The sequence below is a fragment of the Drosophila santomea genome, chromosome X (assembly GCF_016746245.2).
Source record: "Drosophila santomea strain STO CAGO 1482 chromosome X, Prin_Dsan_1.1, whole genome shotgun sequence".
In the NCBI taxonomy this organism is placed as follows: domain Eukaryota; kingdom Metazoa; phylum Arthropoda; class Insecta; order Diptera; family Drosophilidae; genus Drosophila; species Drosophila santomea.
Window position 1 is genome coordinate 22,612,764 of NC_053021.2, and position 18,493 is coordinate 22,631,256.

General features: G+C 33.8%; 4 non-coding genes and 1 pseudogene across 4 annotated transcripts; all 5 read left to right on the top strand.

The window, feature by feature from the left end:
- The first annotated feature begins 3,288 nt into the window (after window positions 1-3,288).
- LOC120457435 lies at window positions 3,289-5,283 on the top strand. The gene has a single exon (XR_005616960.1). It is a non-coding gene; the product is annotated as a small subunit ribosomal RNA (ribosomal RNA).
- Window positions 5,284-6,104: 821 nt separating this feature from the next.
- LOC120457441 lies at window positions 6,105-6,283 on the top strand. Its single transcript, XR_005616964.1, has one exon. It is a non-coding gene; the product is annotated as a 5.8S ribosomal RNA (ribosomal RNA).
- Window positions 6,284-6,670: 387 nt separating this feature from the next.
- LOC120457439 lies at window positions 6,671-11,080 on the top strand (annotated as a pseudogene).
- A 4,308-nt stretch (window positions 11,081-15,388) lies between these two features.
- Window positions 15,389-17,383, top strand: LOC120457436. Its single transcript, XR_005616961.1, has one exon. It is a non-coding gene; the product is annotated as a small subunit ribosomal RNA (ribosomal RNA).
- An 821-nt stretch (window positions 17,384-18,204) lies between these two features.
- On the top strand, window positions 18,205-18,383 carry LOC120457442. Its single transcript, XR_005616965.1, has one exon. It is a non-coding gene; the product is annotated as a 5.8S ribosomal RNA (ribosomal RNA).
- Window positions 18,384-18,493: the final 110 nt, after the last annotated feature.

An 18,493-nucleotide genomic window follows, 5' to 3' on the forward strand; every position in this document is an offset into this window, starting at 1 on the left:
ACGCTAATGAAAGTGGTGTCCTTCTCTTATAATAGAAATTATAACTTTATTATGACTAAAGAAAAAATATATGAAATATTCGTATATTCTTATAGTATTTGAAAGAAACCCCAATACTATAGGTATATTAAATATAAAACATTCATATGAAAATAAAAAATATTTATCATATGAATACAGACAATATATAAGTATATTAAATTAAATAATATACATATTAAAAAAAATATATATATTATATGAATACAGGAAAAAATATATAAGTATATTAATTTAAATAATATACATATTAAAAAAATATATATATTATATGAATACAGGAAAAAATATATAAGTATATATAAATATTTATCATATTATAATAAAGGAAAAATTAATAAAATAAATATAATTTTATATATATAAAGGAAAAAATGATGGAATATTTCTATTTTCTATTAGTATGATATAAAAAAAACCCATACATATGAAAGGTTATAGTACTACTATACTATACTATACTACTATAGGTAGGCAGTGGTTGCCGACCATAGGGTAGGCAGTGGTTGCCTCTCGTATTGTTCGAAACTTATGTATTTATATGATTTCGACAATAATATAAGGAAATTAAATATTAATCATATGGAAATGAATATTTATCGTATGTATACATGATAAAATGATAAAATATTCCTATATTCTCTTAGAATTATACGAATAGCCAATATACGTGAAAGGTTATAGTAGTGTAAGCAAGGCTGGTACCGACAGAGGGTTCAAAAACTACTATAGGTAGGCAGTGGTTGCCGACCTCTCGTATTGTTCGAAACTTATGTATTTATATGATTTCGACAATATTATATGGAAATTAAATATTAATCATATGGAAATGAATATTTATCGTATGTATAAATGAAAAAATGATAAAATATTCCTATATTCTCTTAGAATTATAGGAATAGCCCATATACGTGAAAGGTTATAGTAGTGTAAGCAAGGCTGGTACCGACAGAGGGTTCAAAAACTACTATAGGTAGGCAGTGGTTGCCGACCTCTCGTATTGTTCGAAACTTATGTATTTATATGATTTCGACAATATTATATGGAAATTAAATATTAATCATATGGAAATGAATATTTATCGTATGTATAAATGAAAAAATGATAAAATATTCCTATATTCTCTTAGAATTATAGGAATAGCCCATATACGTGAAAGGTTATAGTAGTGTAAGCAAGGCTGGTACCGACAGAGGGTTCAAAAACTACTATAGGTAGGCAGTGGTTGCCGACCTCTCGTATTGTTCGAAACTTATGTATTTATATGATTTCGACAATATTATATGGAAATTAAATATTAATCATATGGAAATGAATATTTATCGTATGTATAAATGAAAAAATGATAAAATATTCCTATATTCTCTTAGAATTATAGGAATAGCCCATATACGTGAAAGGTTATAGTAGTGTAAGCAAGGCTGGTACCGACAGAGGGTTCAAAAACTACTATAGGTAGGCAGTGGTTGCCGACCTCTCGTATTGTTCGAAACTTATGTATTTATATGATTTCGACAATATTATATGGAAATTAAATATTAATCATATGGAAATGAATATTTATCGTATGTATAAATGAAAAAATGATAAAATATTCCTATATTCTCTTAGAATTATAGGAATAGCCCATATACGTGAAAGGTTATAGTAGTGTAAGCAAGGCTGGTACCGACAGAGGGTTCAAAAACTACTATAGGTAGGCAGTGGTTGCCGACCTCTCGTATTGTTCGAAACTTATGTATTTATATGATTTCGACAATATTATATGGAAATTAAATATTAATCATATGGAAATGAATATTTATCGTATGTATAAATGAAAAAATGATAAAATATTCCTATATTCTCTTAGAATTATAGGAATAGCCCATATACGTGAAAGGTTATAGTAGTGTAAGCAAGGCTGGTACCGACAGAGGGTTCAAAAACTACTATAGGTAGGCAGTGGTTGCCGACCTCTCGTATTGTTCGAAACTTATGTATTTATATGATTTCGACAATATTATATGGAAATTAAATATTAATCATATGGAAATGAATATTTATCGTATGAATAATGGAAAAATATATTTAATTATATATGAATAAAGGAAATATTAATATAATATTACTGTATTCTCTTGATATATAAGAGAATATCCTATATGTTGGATGCCAAACAGAATTGAAAATACCCGTTTTGAGGACAGCGGGTTCAAAAACTACTATAGGTAGGCAGTGGTTGCTGACCTCCCGCTTTATATATTATATTGGTTACTTACAAATAAAGTATATTATTTTCCGTAAAAATTTGTTTCTCAGGTTCTTATGAACATTTGGGAACTTGGCTACGCGGTTAATAAAATATACGCCCTTAGATGATATCGTTGAAACAACAGTCAAGTATTCTATTATAAATAGAATAACAAATCGTTTCCATATAACATCGTTAATTTTTAATGACAGCGGGTTTCAAAACTACTATTTAGGTAGGAAGGCACTGGTTGCCGACCTATCTCATTATATTGGTTACTTACAAATATAGTATATTATTTTCCGTACAAATTTGTTTCTCAGGTTCTTATGAACATTTGGGACTTGGCTCCGCGGTTAATAAGAATATACGCCCTTAGATAATATCGTTGAAACAAAAGTCAAGTTTCTATTATACATAGAATAACAAATCGTTTCCATATATTATCGTTAATTTTTTGACGGCAGGCATTATTATTTATTAATAATAATGAAGATAATAAACTAATAATTTATTACCACGCCATAAAAGGAAATATTATATCGTTACCCCGGTATAATAAATATATTGATATTATTACATTATGGAAAAATTACCAAATTTTATATATGAATATCATATGCGCTCGGTTTTATGTTATATATTACCAGAGAGTTATATGGAAAAAGATAAATTTTAAATTTATCATCAAAATGCAAATGATTTAACTCAATATTTATATTGGTTAAACAAAAATTATACATGTGTGGATACAATAATTATGTATGTTGGAAACAAAATAATATTTTAGAATGAAATATGTATAATATAAATATACAATATTATGGAAATATATATATATAATGGTATAAAACATGAATGGAATTTACGAATACGAATGCTATATAAAAATGGCCGTAATCGATTTAAAATAGATTTAATAAAAAACGGAAATTTATATAAAATGGAAATCTATAATATTTATATTACTTATTTCAATTCAAAAAATATGAATGAAATATGAAGAAAGAAACATTATTCTGGTTGATCCTGCCAGTAGTTATATGCTTGTCTCAAAGATTAAGCCATGCATGTCTAAGTACACACGAATTAAAAGTGAAACCGCAAAAGGCTCATTATATCAGTTATGGTTCCTTAGATCGTTAACAGTTACTTGGATAACTGTGGTAATTCTAGAGCTAATACATGCAATTAAAACATGAACCTTATGGGACATGTGCTTTTATTAGGCTAAAACCAAGCGATCGCAAGATCGTTTTATTGGTTGAACTCTAGATAACATGCAGATCGTATGGTCTTGTACCGACGACAGATCTTTCAAATGTCTGCCCTATCAACTTTTGATGGTAGTATCTAGGACTACCATGGTTGCAACGGGTAACGGGGAATCAGGGTTCGATTCCGGAGAGGGAGCCTGAGAAACGGCTACCACATCTAAGGAAGGCAGCAGGCGCGTAAATTACCCACTCCCAGCTCGGGGAGGTAGTGACGAAAAATAACAATACAGGACTCATATCCGAGGCCCTGTAATTGGAATGAGTACACTTTAAATCCTTTAACAAGGACCAATTGGAGGGCAAGTCTGGTGCCAGCAGCCGCGGTAATTCCAGCTCCAATAGCGTATATTAAAGTTGTTGCGGTTAAAACGTTCGTAGTTGAACTTGTGCTTCATACGGGTAGTACAACTTACAATTGTGGTTAGTACTATACCTTTATGTATGTAAGCGTATTACCGGTGGAGTTCTTATATGTGATTAAATACTTGTATTTTTTCATATGTTCCTCCTATTTAAAAACCTGCATTAGTGCTCTTAAACGAGTGTTATTGTGGGCCGGTACTATTACTTTGAACAAATTAGAGTGCTTAAAGCAGGCTTCAAATGCCTGAATATTCTGTGCATGGGATAATGAAATAAGACCTCTGTTCTGCTTTCATTGGTTTTCAGATCAAGAGGTAATGATTAATAGAAGCAGTTTGGGGGCATTAGTATTACGACGCGAGAGGTGAAATTCTTGGACCGTCGTAAGACTAACTTAAGCGAAAGCATTTGCCAAAGATGTTTTCATTAATCAAGAACGAAAGTTAGAGGTTCGAAGGCGATCAGATACCGCCCTAGTTCTAACCATAAACGATGCCAGCTAGCAATTGGGTGTAGCTACTTTTATGGCTCTCTCAGTCGCTTCCCGGGAAACCAAAGCTTTTGGGCTCCGGGGGAAGTATGGTTGCAAAGCTGAAACTTAAAGGAATTGACGGAAGGGCACCACCAGGAGTGGAGCCTGCGGCTTAATTTGACTCAACACGGGAAAACTTACCAGGTCCGAACATAAGTGTGTAAGACAGATTGATAGCTCTTTCTCGAATCTATGGGTGGTGGTGCATGGCCGTTCTTAGTTCGTGGAGTGATTTGTCTGGTTAATTCCGATAACGAACGAGACTCAAATATATTAAATAGATATCTTCAGGATTATGGTGCTGAAGCTTATATAGCCTTCATTCATGGTGGCAGTAAAATGTTTATTGTGTTTGAATGTGTTTATGTAAGTGGAGCCGTACCTGTTGGTTTGTCCCATTATAAGGACACTAGCTTCTTAAATGGACAAATTGCGTCTAGCAATAATGAGATTGAGCAATAACAGGTCTGTGATGCCCTTAGATGTCCTGGGCTGCACGCGCGCTACAATGAAAGTATCAACGTGTATTTCCTAGACCGAGAGGTCCGGGTAAACCGCTGAACCACTTTCATGCTTGGGATTGTGAACTGAAACTGTTCACATGAACTTGGAATTCCCAGTAAGTGTGAGTCATTAACTCGCATTGATTACGTCCCTGCCCTTTGTACACACCGCCCGTCGCTACTACCGATTGAATTATTTAGTGAGGTCTCCGGACGTGATCACTGTGACGCCTTGCGTGTTACGGTTGTTTCGCAAAAGTTGACCGAACTTGATTATTTAGAGGAAGTAAAAGTCGTAACAAGGTTTCCGTAGGTGAACCTGCGGAAGGATCATTATTGTATAATATCCTTACCGTTAATAAACACATTTGTTATAATACAAATAAATTGAATTTACCAAAATACCAAATTACAAAAGCATATGATATATGAATGATGAGATTACTTTAGAAATGCACATGATTTATGATTATTTGCAAATGCGTTTATATATGAATATTATCTAACACAATAATATTCAATTGATTGATTTCTCAATGGAATCAAACAAAATATTGATATATTTATATAATAAATAAATGTGGCTGGCAACCACAAAGGTAATGTGATTGGGGACCACATTACCACATATGTATGTTAAAAGTGACTGGTGACCACATTTTAACATTTCTATTAAAACTTAATGTTGTGTGATGGGTATCGTTGGCTCACAACATTAAATTAAATAAACGGCATTCAAATAAAAATAAACAATGTATTTCCTAATAATTCGAACATTCGAAATCAAATAAAAATGGTAACAAAAAATTTGTGTGTATATGGACCATAATATACACGCGTTGCGAATATGTATTGTTCATCTAAGTTATGAGCATACGTTGGCTAATGCAACAACCTAAAATATACAATGTTGTACCTGGCATCCATCAGGTTAATGTTTTATATAAATTGCAGTATGTATCGCCCATATTGGTTAAATACAAATAAAATATAATTACATGATACATAATGCTTATATGAAACTAAGACATTTCGCAGCATTTATTTTAGGTATAAAAATACATTTATTGAAGGAATTGATATATGCCAGTAAAATGGTGTATTTTTAATTTCTTTCAATAAAAAAACTATTGACAATATATAGAAATAAATTATAAAACTCTAAGCGGTGGATCACTCGGCTCATGGGTCGATGAAGAACGCAGCAAACTGTGCGTCATCGTGTGAACTGCAGGACACATGAACATCGACATTTTGAACGCATATCGCAGTCCATGCTGTTATGTACTTTAATTAATTTTATAGTGCTGCTTGGACTACATATGGTTGAGGGTTGTAAGACTATGCTAATTAAGTTGTTTATAAATTTTTATAAGCATATGGTATATTATTGGATAAAATAATAATTTTATTCATAATATTAAAAACTATATATGAAAAACATTATCCTCACATTTGGATGTGAAAAACGAAGAGAAATATTTTCTTTTTCAATCAAATAATACTGAGAAATGTCTAGCATAAAAAATTGAATTATTTTTCATCTAGGATTGTCTCTTATTAATGATTCGAAAATAGAAAAAAACTTGGTTATATTATTATTCTTCGTTGGTTCGTTAATGGATAATACTATGCTACAAGAAATAATGGATATATTACAACGAATTTATTAAAATGTTTTATCATTATATATTAAGAATTAATGGCAATAAAAAGTTATATACAACCTCAACTCATATGGGACTACCCCCTGAATTTAAGCATATTAATTAGGGGAGGAAAAGAAACTAACAAGGATTTTCTTAGTAGCGGCGAGCGAAAAGAAAACAGTTCAGCACTAAGTCACTTTGTCTATATGGCAAATGTGAGATGCAGTGTATGGAGCGTCAATATTCTAGTATGAGAAATTAACGATTTAAGTCCTTCTTAAATGAGGCCATTTACCCATAGAGGGTGCCAGGCCCGTATAACGTTAATGATTACTAGATGATGTTTCCAAAGAGTCGTGTTGCTTGATAGTGCAGCACTAAGTGGGTGGTAAACTCCATCTAAAACTAAATATAACCATGAGACCGATAGTAAACAAGTACCGTGAGGGAAAGTTGAAAAGAACTCTGAATAGAGAGTTAAACAGTACGTGAAACTGCTTAGAGGTTAAGCCCGATGAACCTGAATATCCGTTATGGAAAATTCATCATTAAAATTGTAATATTTAAATAATATTATAAGGATAGTGTGCATTTTTTCCATATAAGGACATTGTAATCTATTAGCATATCCCAAATTTATCATAAAATATAACTTATAGTTTATTCAAATTAAAGTGCTTGCATTTTAAAACAGAATAAATGTTATTAATTTGATAAAGTGCTGATAGATTTATATGATTACAGTGCGTTAATTTTTCGGAATTATATAATGGCATAATTATCATTGATTTTTATGTTTATTATATGCACTTGTATGATTAACAATGCGAAAGATTCAGGATACCTTCGGGACCCGTCTTGAAACACGGACCAAGGAGTCTAACATATGTGCAAGTTATTGGGATATAAACCTAATAGCGTAATTAACTTGACCACTAATGGGATTAGTTTTTTAACTATTTATAGCTAATTAACACAATCCCGGGGCGTTCTATATAGTTATGTATAATGTATATTTATATTATTTATGCCTCTAACTGGAACGTACCTTGAGCATATATGCTGTGACCCGAAAGATGGTGAACTATACTTGATCAGGTTGAAGTCAGGGGAAACCCTGATGGAAGACCGAAACAGTTCTGACGTGCAAATCGATTGTCAGAATTGAGTATAGGGGCGAAAGACCAATCGAACCATCTAGTAGCTGGTTCCTTCCGAAGTTTCCCTCAGGATAGCTGGTGCATTTTAATATTATATAAAATAATCTTATCTGGTAAAGCGAATGATTAGAGGCCTTAGGGTCGAAACGATCTTAACCTATTCTCAAACTTTAAATGGGTAAGAACCTTAACTTTCTTGATATGAAGTTCAAGGTTATGATATAATGTGCCCAGTGGGCCACTTTTGGTAAGCAGAACTGGCGCTGTGGGATGAACCAAACGTAATGTTACGGTGCCCAAATTAACAACTCATGCAGATACCATGAAAGGCGTTGGTTGCTTAAAACAGCAGGACGGTGATCATGGAAGTCGAAATCCGCTAAGGAGTGTGTAACAACTCACCTGCCGAAGCAACTAGCCCTTAAAATGGATGGCGCTTAAGTTGTATACCTATACATTACCGCTAAAGTAGATGATTTATATTACTTGTGATATAAATTTTGAAACTTTAGTGAGTAGGAAGGTACAATGGTATGCGTAGAAGTGTTTGGCGTAAGCCTGCATGGAGCTGCCATTGGTACAGATCTTGGTGGTAGTAGCAAATAATCGAATGAGACCTTGGAGGACTGAAGTGGAGAAGGGTTTCGTGTGAACAGTGGTTGATCACGAGTTAGTCGGTCCTAAGTTCAAGGCGAAAGCCGAAAATTTTCAAGTAAAACAAAAATGCCAAACTACATAAAAAAGCGAATAATTATAATACACTTGAATAATTTTGAACGAAAGGGAATACGGTTCCAATTCCGTAACCTGTTGAGTATCCGTTTGTTATTAAATATGGGCCTCGTGCTCATCCTGGCAACAGGAACGACCATAAAGAAGCCGTCGAGAGATATCGGAAGAGTTTTCTTTTCTGTTTTATAGCCGTACTACCATGGAAGTCTTTCGCAGAGAGATATGGTAGATGGGCTAGAAGAGCATGACATATACTGTTGTGTCGATATTTTCTCCTCGGACCTTGAAAATTTATGGTGGGGACACGCAAACTTCTCAACAGGCCGTACCAATATCCGCAGCTGGTCTCCAAGGTGAAGAGTCTCTAGTCGATAGAATAATGTAGGTAAGGGAAGTCGGCAAATTAGATCCGTAACTTCGGGATAAGGATTGGCTCTGAAGATTGAGATAGTCGGGCTTGATTGGGAAACAATAACATGGTTTATGTGCTCGTTCTGGGTAAATAGAGTTTCTAGCATTTATGTTAGTTTCTTGTTCCCCGGATAGTTTAGTTACGTAGCCAATTGTGGAACTTTCTTGCTAAAATTTTTAAGAATACTATTTGGGTTAAACCAATTAGTTCTTATTAATTATAACGATTATCAATTAACAATCAATTCAGAACTGGCACGGACTTGGGGAATCCGACTGTCTAATTAAAACAAAGCATTGTGATGGCCCTAGCGGGTGTTGACACAATGTGATTTCTGCCCAGTGCTCTGAATGTCAAAGTGAAGAAATTCAAGTAAGCGCGGGTCAACGGCGGGAGTAACTATGACTCTCTTAAGGTAGCCAAATGCCTCGTCATCTAATTAGTGACGCGCATGAATGGATTAACGAGATTCCTACTGTCCCTCACAGTCGCTGTTGCTTTCGTAGGAGCGACTAATACGCTATAGTCGCTCCGCCCGTGCTGTCGAGCCAAGAGTGAGCCGCCACCTCTAATTCGACCACGGTGAGTAGCTCTCCAAGGTGCTCATTGAGGTAGGCCCTAGTGGAGATGTGGGCTGTGGTTGTACCATATCGCGGGTAGAGCTTCGTGCTCGACGTTTGAGTTACGGGATGGTTTACGCAAATCGGTGCTGTGACCTAGATCATAGAGATTTAGGTAGATCTCGCTCCTCAGCAGGGGAGTGCTGCTCGCAAGCACTCGATCTGCGACCGGTGGTCGCTATGTACATAGCTATAGCTTCCAGACCGGACGTTGGCGTATCCAGACTAATGCATCTTGGATGTCGTGGTTGTAATCCCTTCAATGTGAACACGCCACGTAAACAAGTTCGGAGGGATCCGAAATCACATATCTACTATCTAGCGAAACCACAGCCAAGGGAACGGGCTTGGAATAATTAGCGGGGAAAGAAGACCCTTTTGAGCTTGACTCTAATCTGGCAGTGTAAGGAGACATAAGAGGTGTAGAATAAGTGGGAGATATTAGACCTCGGTTTGGTATCGTCAATGAAATACCACTACTCTTATTGTTTCCTTACTTACTTGATTAAATGGAACGTGTATCATTTCCTAGCCATTATACGGATATATTTATTATATCTTATGGTATTGGGTTTTGATGCAAGCTTCTTGATCAAAGTATCACGAGTTTGTTATATAATCGCAAACAAATTCTTTAATAAAACGATGCATTTATGTATTTTTGATTTGAAAATTTGGTATAACTCCAATTACTCAGGTATGATCCAATTCAAGGACATTGCCAGGTAGGGAGTTTGACTGGGGCGGTACATCTCTCAAATAATAACGGAGGTGTCCCAAGGCCAGCTCAGTGCGGACAGAAACCACACATAGAGCAAAAGGGCAAATGCTGACTTGATCTCGGTGTTCAGTACACACAGGGACAGCAAAAGCTCGGCCTATCGATCCTTTTGGTTTAAAGAGTTTTTAACAAGAGGTGTCAGAAAAGTTACCATAGGGATAACTGGCTTGTGGCGGCCAAGCGTTCATAGCGACGTCGCTTTTTGATCCTTCGATGTCGGCTCTTCCTATCATTGTGAAGCAAAATTCACCAAGCGTTGGATTGTTCACCCATGCAAGGGAACGTGAGCTGGGTTTAGACCGTCGTGAGACAGGTTAGTTTTACCCTACTAATGACAAAACGTTGTTGCGACAGCATTCCTGCGTAGTACGAGAGGAACCGCAGGTACGGACCAATGGCACAATACTTGTTCGAGCGAACAGTGGTATGACGCTACGTCCGTTGGATTATGCCTGAACGCCTCTAAGGTCGTATCCGTGCTGGACTGCAATGATAAATAAGGGGCAATTTGCATTGTATGGCTTCTAAACCATTTAAAGTTTATAATTTACTTTATAAACGACAATGGATGTGATGCCAATGTAATTTGTAACATAGTAAATTGGGAGGATCTTCGATCACCTGATGCCGCGCTAGTTACATATAAAAGCATTATTTAATACAATGACAAAGCCTAGAATCAATTGTAAACGACTTTTGTAACAGGCAAGGTGTTGTAAGTGGTTGAGCAGCTGCCATACTGCGATCCACTGAAGCTTATCCTTTGCTTGATGATTCGAAATAAATAAGACCATTGAGTACTCGTGTGTACTTGTTGTGGGTTTTTCAAGGGTTAGCGCGCAAGCGCAGTGCCCTCGAGAGCCGGCCACCCCGACTGGACGCGACTGACCGACCGACTGGACGCGATATATGATATTATATATCATATGATAGAAATAAAGACTACAAAATTCTATCTGGTTGCCAAATAGCTTGTCATCGATTTAGTGACGCTAATGAAATTGTCCCCATCTATCTACTATCTACTAATGATAGAAATAAAGACTTTACAAAACTCTATCAGGTTGCCAAATGGCTCGTCATCAATTTAGTGACGCATATGAAATTTTCCCCATCTACAAATGATAGAAATAAAGACTTTACAAAATTCTATCAGGTTGCCAAATGGCTCGTCATCGATTTAGTGACGCATATGAAATTGTCCCCATCTACTAATGATAGAAATAAAGACTACAAAATTCTATCAGGTTGCCAAATGGCTCGTCATCGATTTAGTGACGCATATGAAATTGTCCCCATCTACTAATGATAGAAATAAAGACTACGAAATTCTATCAGGTTGCCAAATAGCTTGTCATCAATTTAGTGACGCTAATGAAAGTGGTGTCCTTCTCTTATAATAGAAATTATAACTTTATTATGACTAAAGAAAAAATATATGAAATATTCGTATATTCTTATAGTATTTGAAAGAAACCCCAATACTATAGGTATATTAAATATAAAACATTCATATGAAAATAAAAAATATTTATCATATGAATACAGACAATATATAAGTATATTAAATTAAATAATATACATATTAAAAAAAATATATATATTATATGAATACAGGAAAAAATATATAAGTATATTAATTTAAATAATATACATATTAAAAAAATATATATATTATATGAATACAGGAAAAAATATATAAGTATATATAAATATTTATCATATTATAATAAAGGAAAAATTAATAAAATAAATATAATTTTATATATATAAAGGAAAAAATGATGGAATATTTCTATTTTCTATTAGTATGATATAAAAAAAACCCATACATATGAAAGGTTATAGTACTACTATACTATACTATACTACTATAGGTAGGCAGTGGTTGCCGACCATAGGGTAGGCAGTGGTTGCCTCTCGTATTGTTCGAAACTTATGTATTTATATGATTTCGACAATAATATAAGGAAATTAAATATTAATCATATGGAAATGAATATTTATCGTATGTATACATGATAAAATGATAAAATATTCCTATATTCTCTTAGAATTATACGAATAGCCAATATACGTGAAAGGTTATAGTAGTGTAAGCAAGGCTGGTACGACAGAGGGTTCAAAATACTATAGGTAGCAGTGGTTGCGACTCTCGTATTGTTCGAACTTATGTATTTATATGATTTCGACAATATTATATGGAAATTAAATATAATCATATGAAATAATATTATGTATAAATGAAAAATGATAAATATCTATATTCTTAGAATTATAGAATAGTATATAGTAGTGTAAGCAAGGCTGGTACCGACAGAGGGTTCAAAACTACTATAGGTAGGCAGTGGTTGCCGACCTCTCGTATTGTTCGAAACTTATGTATTTATATGATTTCGACAATATTATATGGAAATTAAATATTAATCATATGGAAATGAATATTTATCGTATGTATAAATGAAAAAATGATAAAATATTCCTATATTCTCTTAGAATTATAGGAATAGCCCATATACGTGAAAGGTTATAGTAGTGTAAGCAAGGCTGGTACCGACAGAGGGTTCAAAAACTACTATAGGTAGGCAGTGGTTGCCGACCTCTCGTATTGTTCGAAACTTATGTATTTATATGATTTCGACAATATTATATGGAAATTAAATATTAATCATATGGAAATGAATATTTATCGTATGTATAAATGAAAAAATGATAAAATATTCCTATATTCTTAGAATTATAGAATAGCCATATACGTGAAAGGTTATAGTAGTGTAAGCAAGCTGTAGACAGAGTTCAAAAACTATATAGGCAGTGGTTGCGACTCTCGTATTGTTCGAAATTATTTATATGATTTCGACAATATTATATGGAAATTAAATTAAATATTAATCATATGGAAATGAATATTTATCGTATGTATAAATGAAAAAATGATAAAATATTCCTATATTCTCTTAGAATTATAGGAATAGCCCATATACGTGAAAGGTTATAGTAGTGTAAGCAAGGCTGGTACCGACAGAGGGTTCAAAAACTACTATAGGTAGGCAGTGGTTGCCGACCTCTCGTATTGTTCGAAACTTATGTATTTATATGATTTCGACAATATTATATGGAAATTAAATATTAATCATATGGAAATGAATATTTATCGTATGTATAAATGAAAAAATGATAAAATATTCCTATATTCTCTTAGAATTATAGGAATAGCCCATATACGTGAAAGGTTATAGTAGTGTAAGCAAGGCTGGTACCGACAGAGGGTTCAAAAACTACTATAGGTAGGCAGTGGTTGCCGACCTCTCGTATTGTTCGAAACTTATGTATTTATATGATTTCGACAATATTATATGGAAATTAAATATTAATCATATGGAAATGAATATTTATCGTATGTATAAATGAAAAAATGATAAAATATTCCTATATTCTCTTAGAATTATAGGAATAGCCCATATACGTGAAAGGTTATAGTAGTGTAAGCAAGGCTGGTACCGACAGAGGGTTCAAAAACTACTATAGGTAGGCAGTGGTTGCCGACCTCTCGTATTGTTCGAAACTTATGTATTTATATGATTTCGACAATATTATATGGAAATTAAATATTAATCATATGGAAATGAATATTTATCGTATGTATAGTATAAATGAAAAAATGATAAAATATTCCTATATTCTCTTAGAATTATAGGAATAGCCCATATACGTGAAAGGTTATAGTAGTGTAAGCAAGGCTGGTACCGACAGAGGGTTCAAAAACTACTATAGGTAGGCAGTGGTTGCCGACCTCTCGTATTGTTCGAAACTTATGTATTTATATGATTTCGACAATATTATATGGAAATTAAATATTAATCATATGGAAATGAATATTTATCGTATGAATAATGGAAAAATATATTTAATTATATATGAATAAAGGAAATATTAATATAATATTACTGTATTCTCTTGATATATAAGAGAATATCCTATATGTTGGATGCCAAACAGAATTGAAAATACCCGTTTTGAGGACAGCGGGTTCAAAAACTACTATAGGTAGGCAGTGGTTGCTGACCTCCCGCTTTATATATTATATTGGTTACTTACAAATAAAGTATATTATTTTCCGTAAAAATTTGTTTCTCAGGTTCTTATGAACATTTGGGAACTTGGCTACGCGGTTAATAAAAATATACGCCCTTAGATGATATCGTTGAAACAACAGTCAAGTATTCTATTATAAATAGAATAACAAATCGTTTCCATATAACATCGTTAATTTTTAATGACAGCGGGTTTCAAAACTACTATTTAGGTAGGAAGGCACTGGTTGCCGACCTATCTCATTATATTGGTTACTTACAAATATAGTATATTATTTTCCGTACAAATTTGTTTCTCAGGTTCTTATGAACATTTGGGACTTGGCTCCGCGGTTAATAAGAATATACGCCCTTAGATAATATCGTTGAAACAAAAGTCAAGTTTCTATTATACATAGAATAACAAATCGTTTCCATATATTATCGTTAATTTTTTGACGGCAGGCATTATTATTTATTAATAATAATGAAGATAATAAACTAATAATTTATTACCACGCCATAAAAGGAAATATTATATCGTTACCCCGGTATAATAAATATATTGATATTATTACATTATGGAAAAATTACCAAATTTTATATATGAATATCATATGCGCTCGGTTTTATGTTATATATTACCAGAGAGTTATATGGAAAAAGATAAATTTTAAATTTATCATCAAAATGCAAATGATTTAACTCAATATTTATATTGGTTAAACAAAAATTATACATGTGTGGATACAATAATTATGTATGTTGGAAACAAAATAATATTTTAGAATGAAATATGTATAATATAAATATACAATATTATGGAAATATATATATATAATGGTATAAAACATGAATGGAATTTACGAATACGAATGCTATATAAAAATGGCCGTAATCGATTTAAAATAGATTTAATAAAAAACGGAAATTTATATAAAATGGAAATCTATAATATTTATATTACTTATTTCAATTCAAAAAATATGAATGAAATATGAAGAAAGAAACATTATTCTGGTTGATCCTGCCAGTAGTTATATGCTTGTCTCAAAGATTAAGCCATGCATGTCTAAGTACACACGAATTAAAAGTGAAACCGCAAAAGGCTCATTATATCAGTTATGGTTCCTTAGATCGTTAACAGTTACTTGGATAACTGTGGTAATTCTAGAGCTAATACATGCAATTAAAACATGAACCTTATGGGACATGTGCTTTTATTAGGCTAAAACCAAGCGATCGCAAGATCGTTTTATTGGTTGAACTCTAGATAACATGCAGATCGTATGGTCTTGTACCGACGACAGATCTTTCAAATGTCTGCCCTATCAACTTTTGATGGTAGTATCTAGGACTACCATGGTTGCAACGGGTAACGGGGAATCAGGGTTCGATTCCGGAGAGGGAGCCTGAGAAACGGCTACCACATCTAAGGAAGGCAGCAGGCGCGTAAATTACCCACTCCCAGCTCGGGGAGGTAGTGACGAAAAATAACAATACAGGACTCATATCCGAGGCCCTGTAATTGGAATGAGTACACTTTAAATCCTTTAACAAGGACCAATTGGAGGGCAAGTCTGGTGCCAGCAGCCGCGGTAATTCCAGCTCCAATAGCGTATATTAAAGTTGTTGCGGTTAAAACGTTCGTAGTTGAACTTGTGCTTCATACGGGTAGTACAACTTACAATTGTGGTTAGTACTATACCTTTATGTATGTAAGCGTATTACCGGTGGAGTTCTTATATGTGATTAAATACTTGTATTTTTTCATATGTTCCTCCTATTTAAAAACCTGCATTAGTGCTCTTAAACGAGTGTTATTGTGGGCCGGTACTATTACTTTGAACAAATTAGAGTGCTTAAAGCAGGCTTCAAATGCCTGAATATTCTGTGCATGGGATAATGAAATAAGACCTCTGTTCTGCTTTCATTGGTTTTCAGATCAAGAGGTAATGATTAATAGAAGCAGTTTGGGGGCATTAGTATTACGACGCGAGAGGTGAAATTCTTGGACCGTCGTAAGACTAACTTAAGCGAAAGCATTTGCCAAAGATGTTTTCATTAATCAAGAACGAAAGTTAGAGGTTCGAAGGCGATCAGATACCGCCCTAGTTCTAACCATAAACGATGCCAGCTAGCAATTGGGTGTAGCTACTTTTATGGCTCTCTCAGTCGCTTCCCGGGAAACCAAAGCTTTTGGGCTCCGGGGGAAGTATGGTTGCAAAGCTGAAACTTAAAGGAATTGACGGAAGGGCACCACCAGGAGTGGAGCCTGCGGCTTAATTTGACTCAACACGGGAAAACTTACCAGGTCCGAACATAAGTGTGTAAGACAGATTGATAGCTCTTTCTCGAATCTATGGGTGGTGGTGCATGGCCGTTCTTAGTTCGTGGAGTGATTTGTCTGGTTAATTCCGATAACGAACGAGACTCAAATATATTAAATAGATATCTTCAGGATTATGGTGCTGAAGCTTATATAGCCTTCATTCATGGTGGCAGTAAAATGTTTATTGTGTTTGAATGTGTTTATGTAAGTGGAGCCGTACCTGTTGGTTTGTCCCATTATAAGGACACTAGCTTCTTAAATGGACAAATTGCGTCTAGCAATAATGAGATTGAGCAATAACAGGTCTGTGATGCCCTTAGATGTCCTGGGCTGCACGCGCGCTACAATGAAAGTATCAACGTGTATTTCCTAGACCGAGAGGTCCGGGTAAACCGCTGAACCACTTTCATGCTTGGGATTGTGAACTGAAACTGTTCACATGAACTTGGAATTCCCAGTAAGTGTGAGTCATTAACTCGCATTGATTACGTCCCTGCCCTTTGTACACACCGCCCGTCGCTACTACCGATTGAATTATTTAGTGAGGTCTCCGGACGTGATCACTGTGACGCCTTGCGTGTTACGGTTGTTTCGCAAAAGTTGACCGAACTTGATTATTTAGAGGAAGTAAAAGTCGTAACAAGGTTTCCGTAGGTGAACCTGCGGAAGGATCATTATTGTATAATATCCTTACCGTTAATAAACACATTTGTTATAATACAAATAAATTGAATTTACCAAAATACCAAATTACAAAAGCATATGATATATGAATGATGAGATTACTTTAGAAATGCACATGATTTATGATTATTTGCAAATGCGTTTATATATGAATATTATCTAACACAATAATATTCAATTGATTGATTTCTCAATGGAATCAAACAAAATATTGATATATTTATATAATAAATAAATGTGGCTGGCAACCACAAAGGTAATGTGATTGGGGACCACATTACCACATATGTATGTTAAAAGTGACTGGTGACCACATTTTAACATTTCTATTAAAACTTAATGTTGTGTGATGGGTATCGTTGGCTCACAACATTAAATTAAATAAACGGCATTCAAATAAAAATAAACAATGTATTTCCTAATAATTCGAACATTCGAAATCAAATAAAAATGGTAACAAAAAATTTGTGTGTATATGGACCATAATATACACGCGTTGCGAATATGTATTGTTCATCTAAGTTATGAGCATACGTTGGCTAATGCAACAACCTAAAATATACAATGTTGTACCTGGCATCCATCAGGTTAATGTTTTATATAAATTGCAGTATGTATCGCCCATATTGGTTAAATACAAATAAAATATAATTACATGATACATAATGCTTATATGAAACTAAGACATTTCGCAGCATTTATTTTAGGTATAAAAATACATTTATTGAAGGAATTGATATATGCCAGTAAAATGGTGTATTTTTAATTTCTTTCAATAAAAAAACTATTGACAATATATAGAAATAAATTATAAAACTCTAAGCGGTGGATCACTCGGCTCATGGGTCGATGAAGAACGCAGCAAACTGTGCGTCATCGTGTGAACTGCAGGACACATGAACATCGACATTTTGAACGCATATCGCAGTCCATGCTGTTATGTACTTTAATTAATTTTATAGTGCTGCTTGGACTACATATGGTTGAGGGTTGTAAGACTATGCTAATTAAGTTGTTTATAAATTTTTATAAGCATATGGTATATTATTGGATAAAATAATAATTTTATTCATAATATTAAAAACTATATATGAAAAACATTA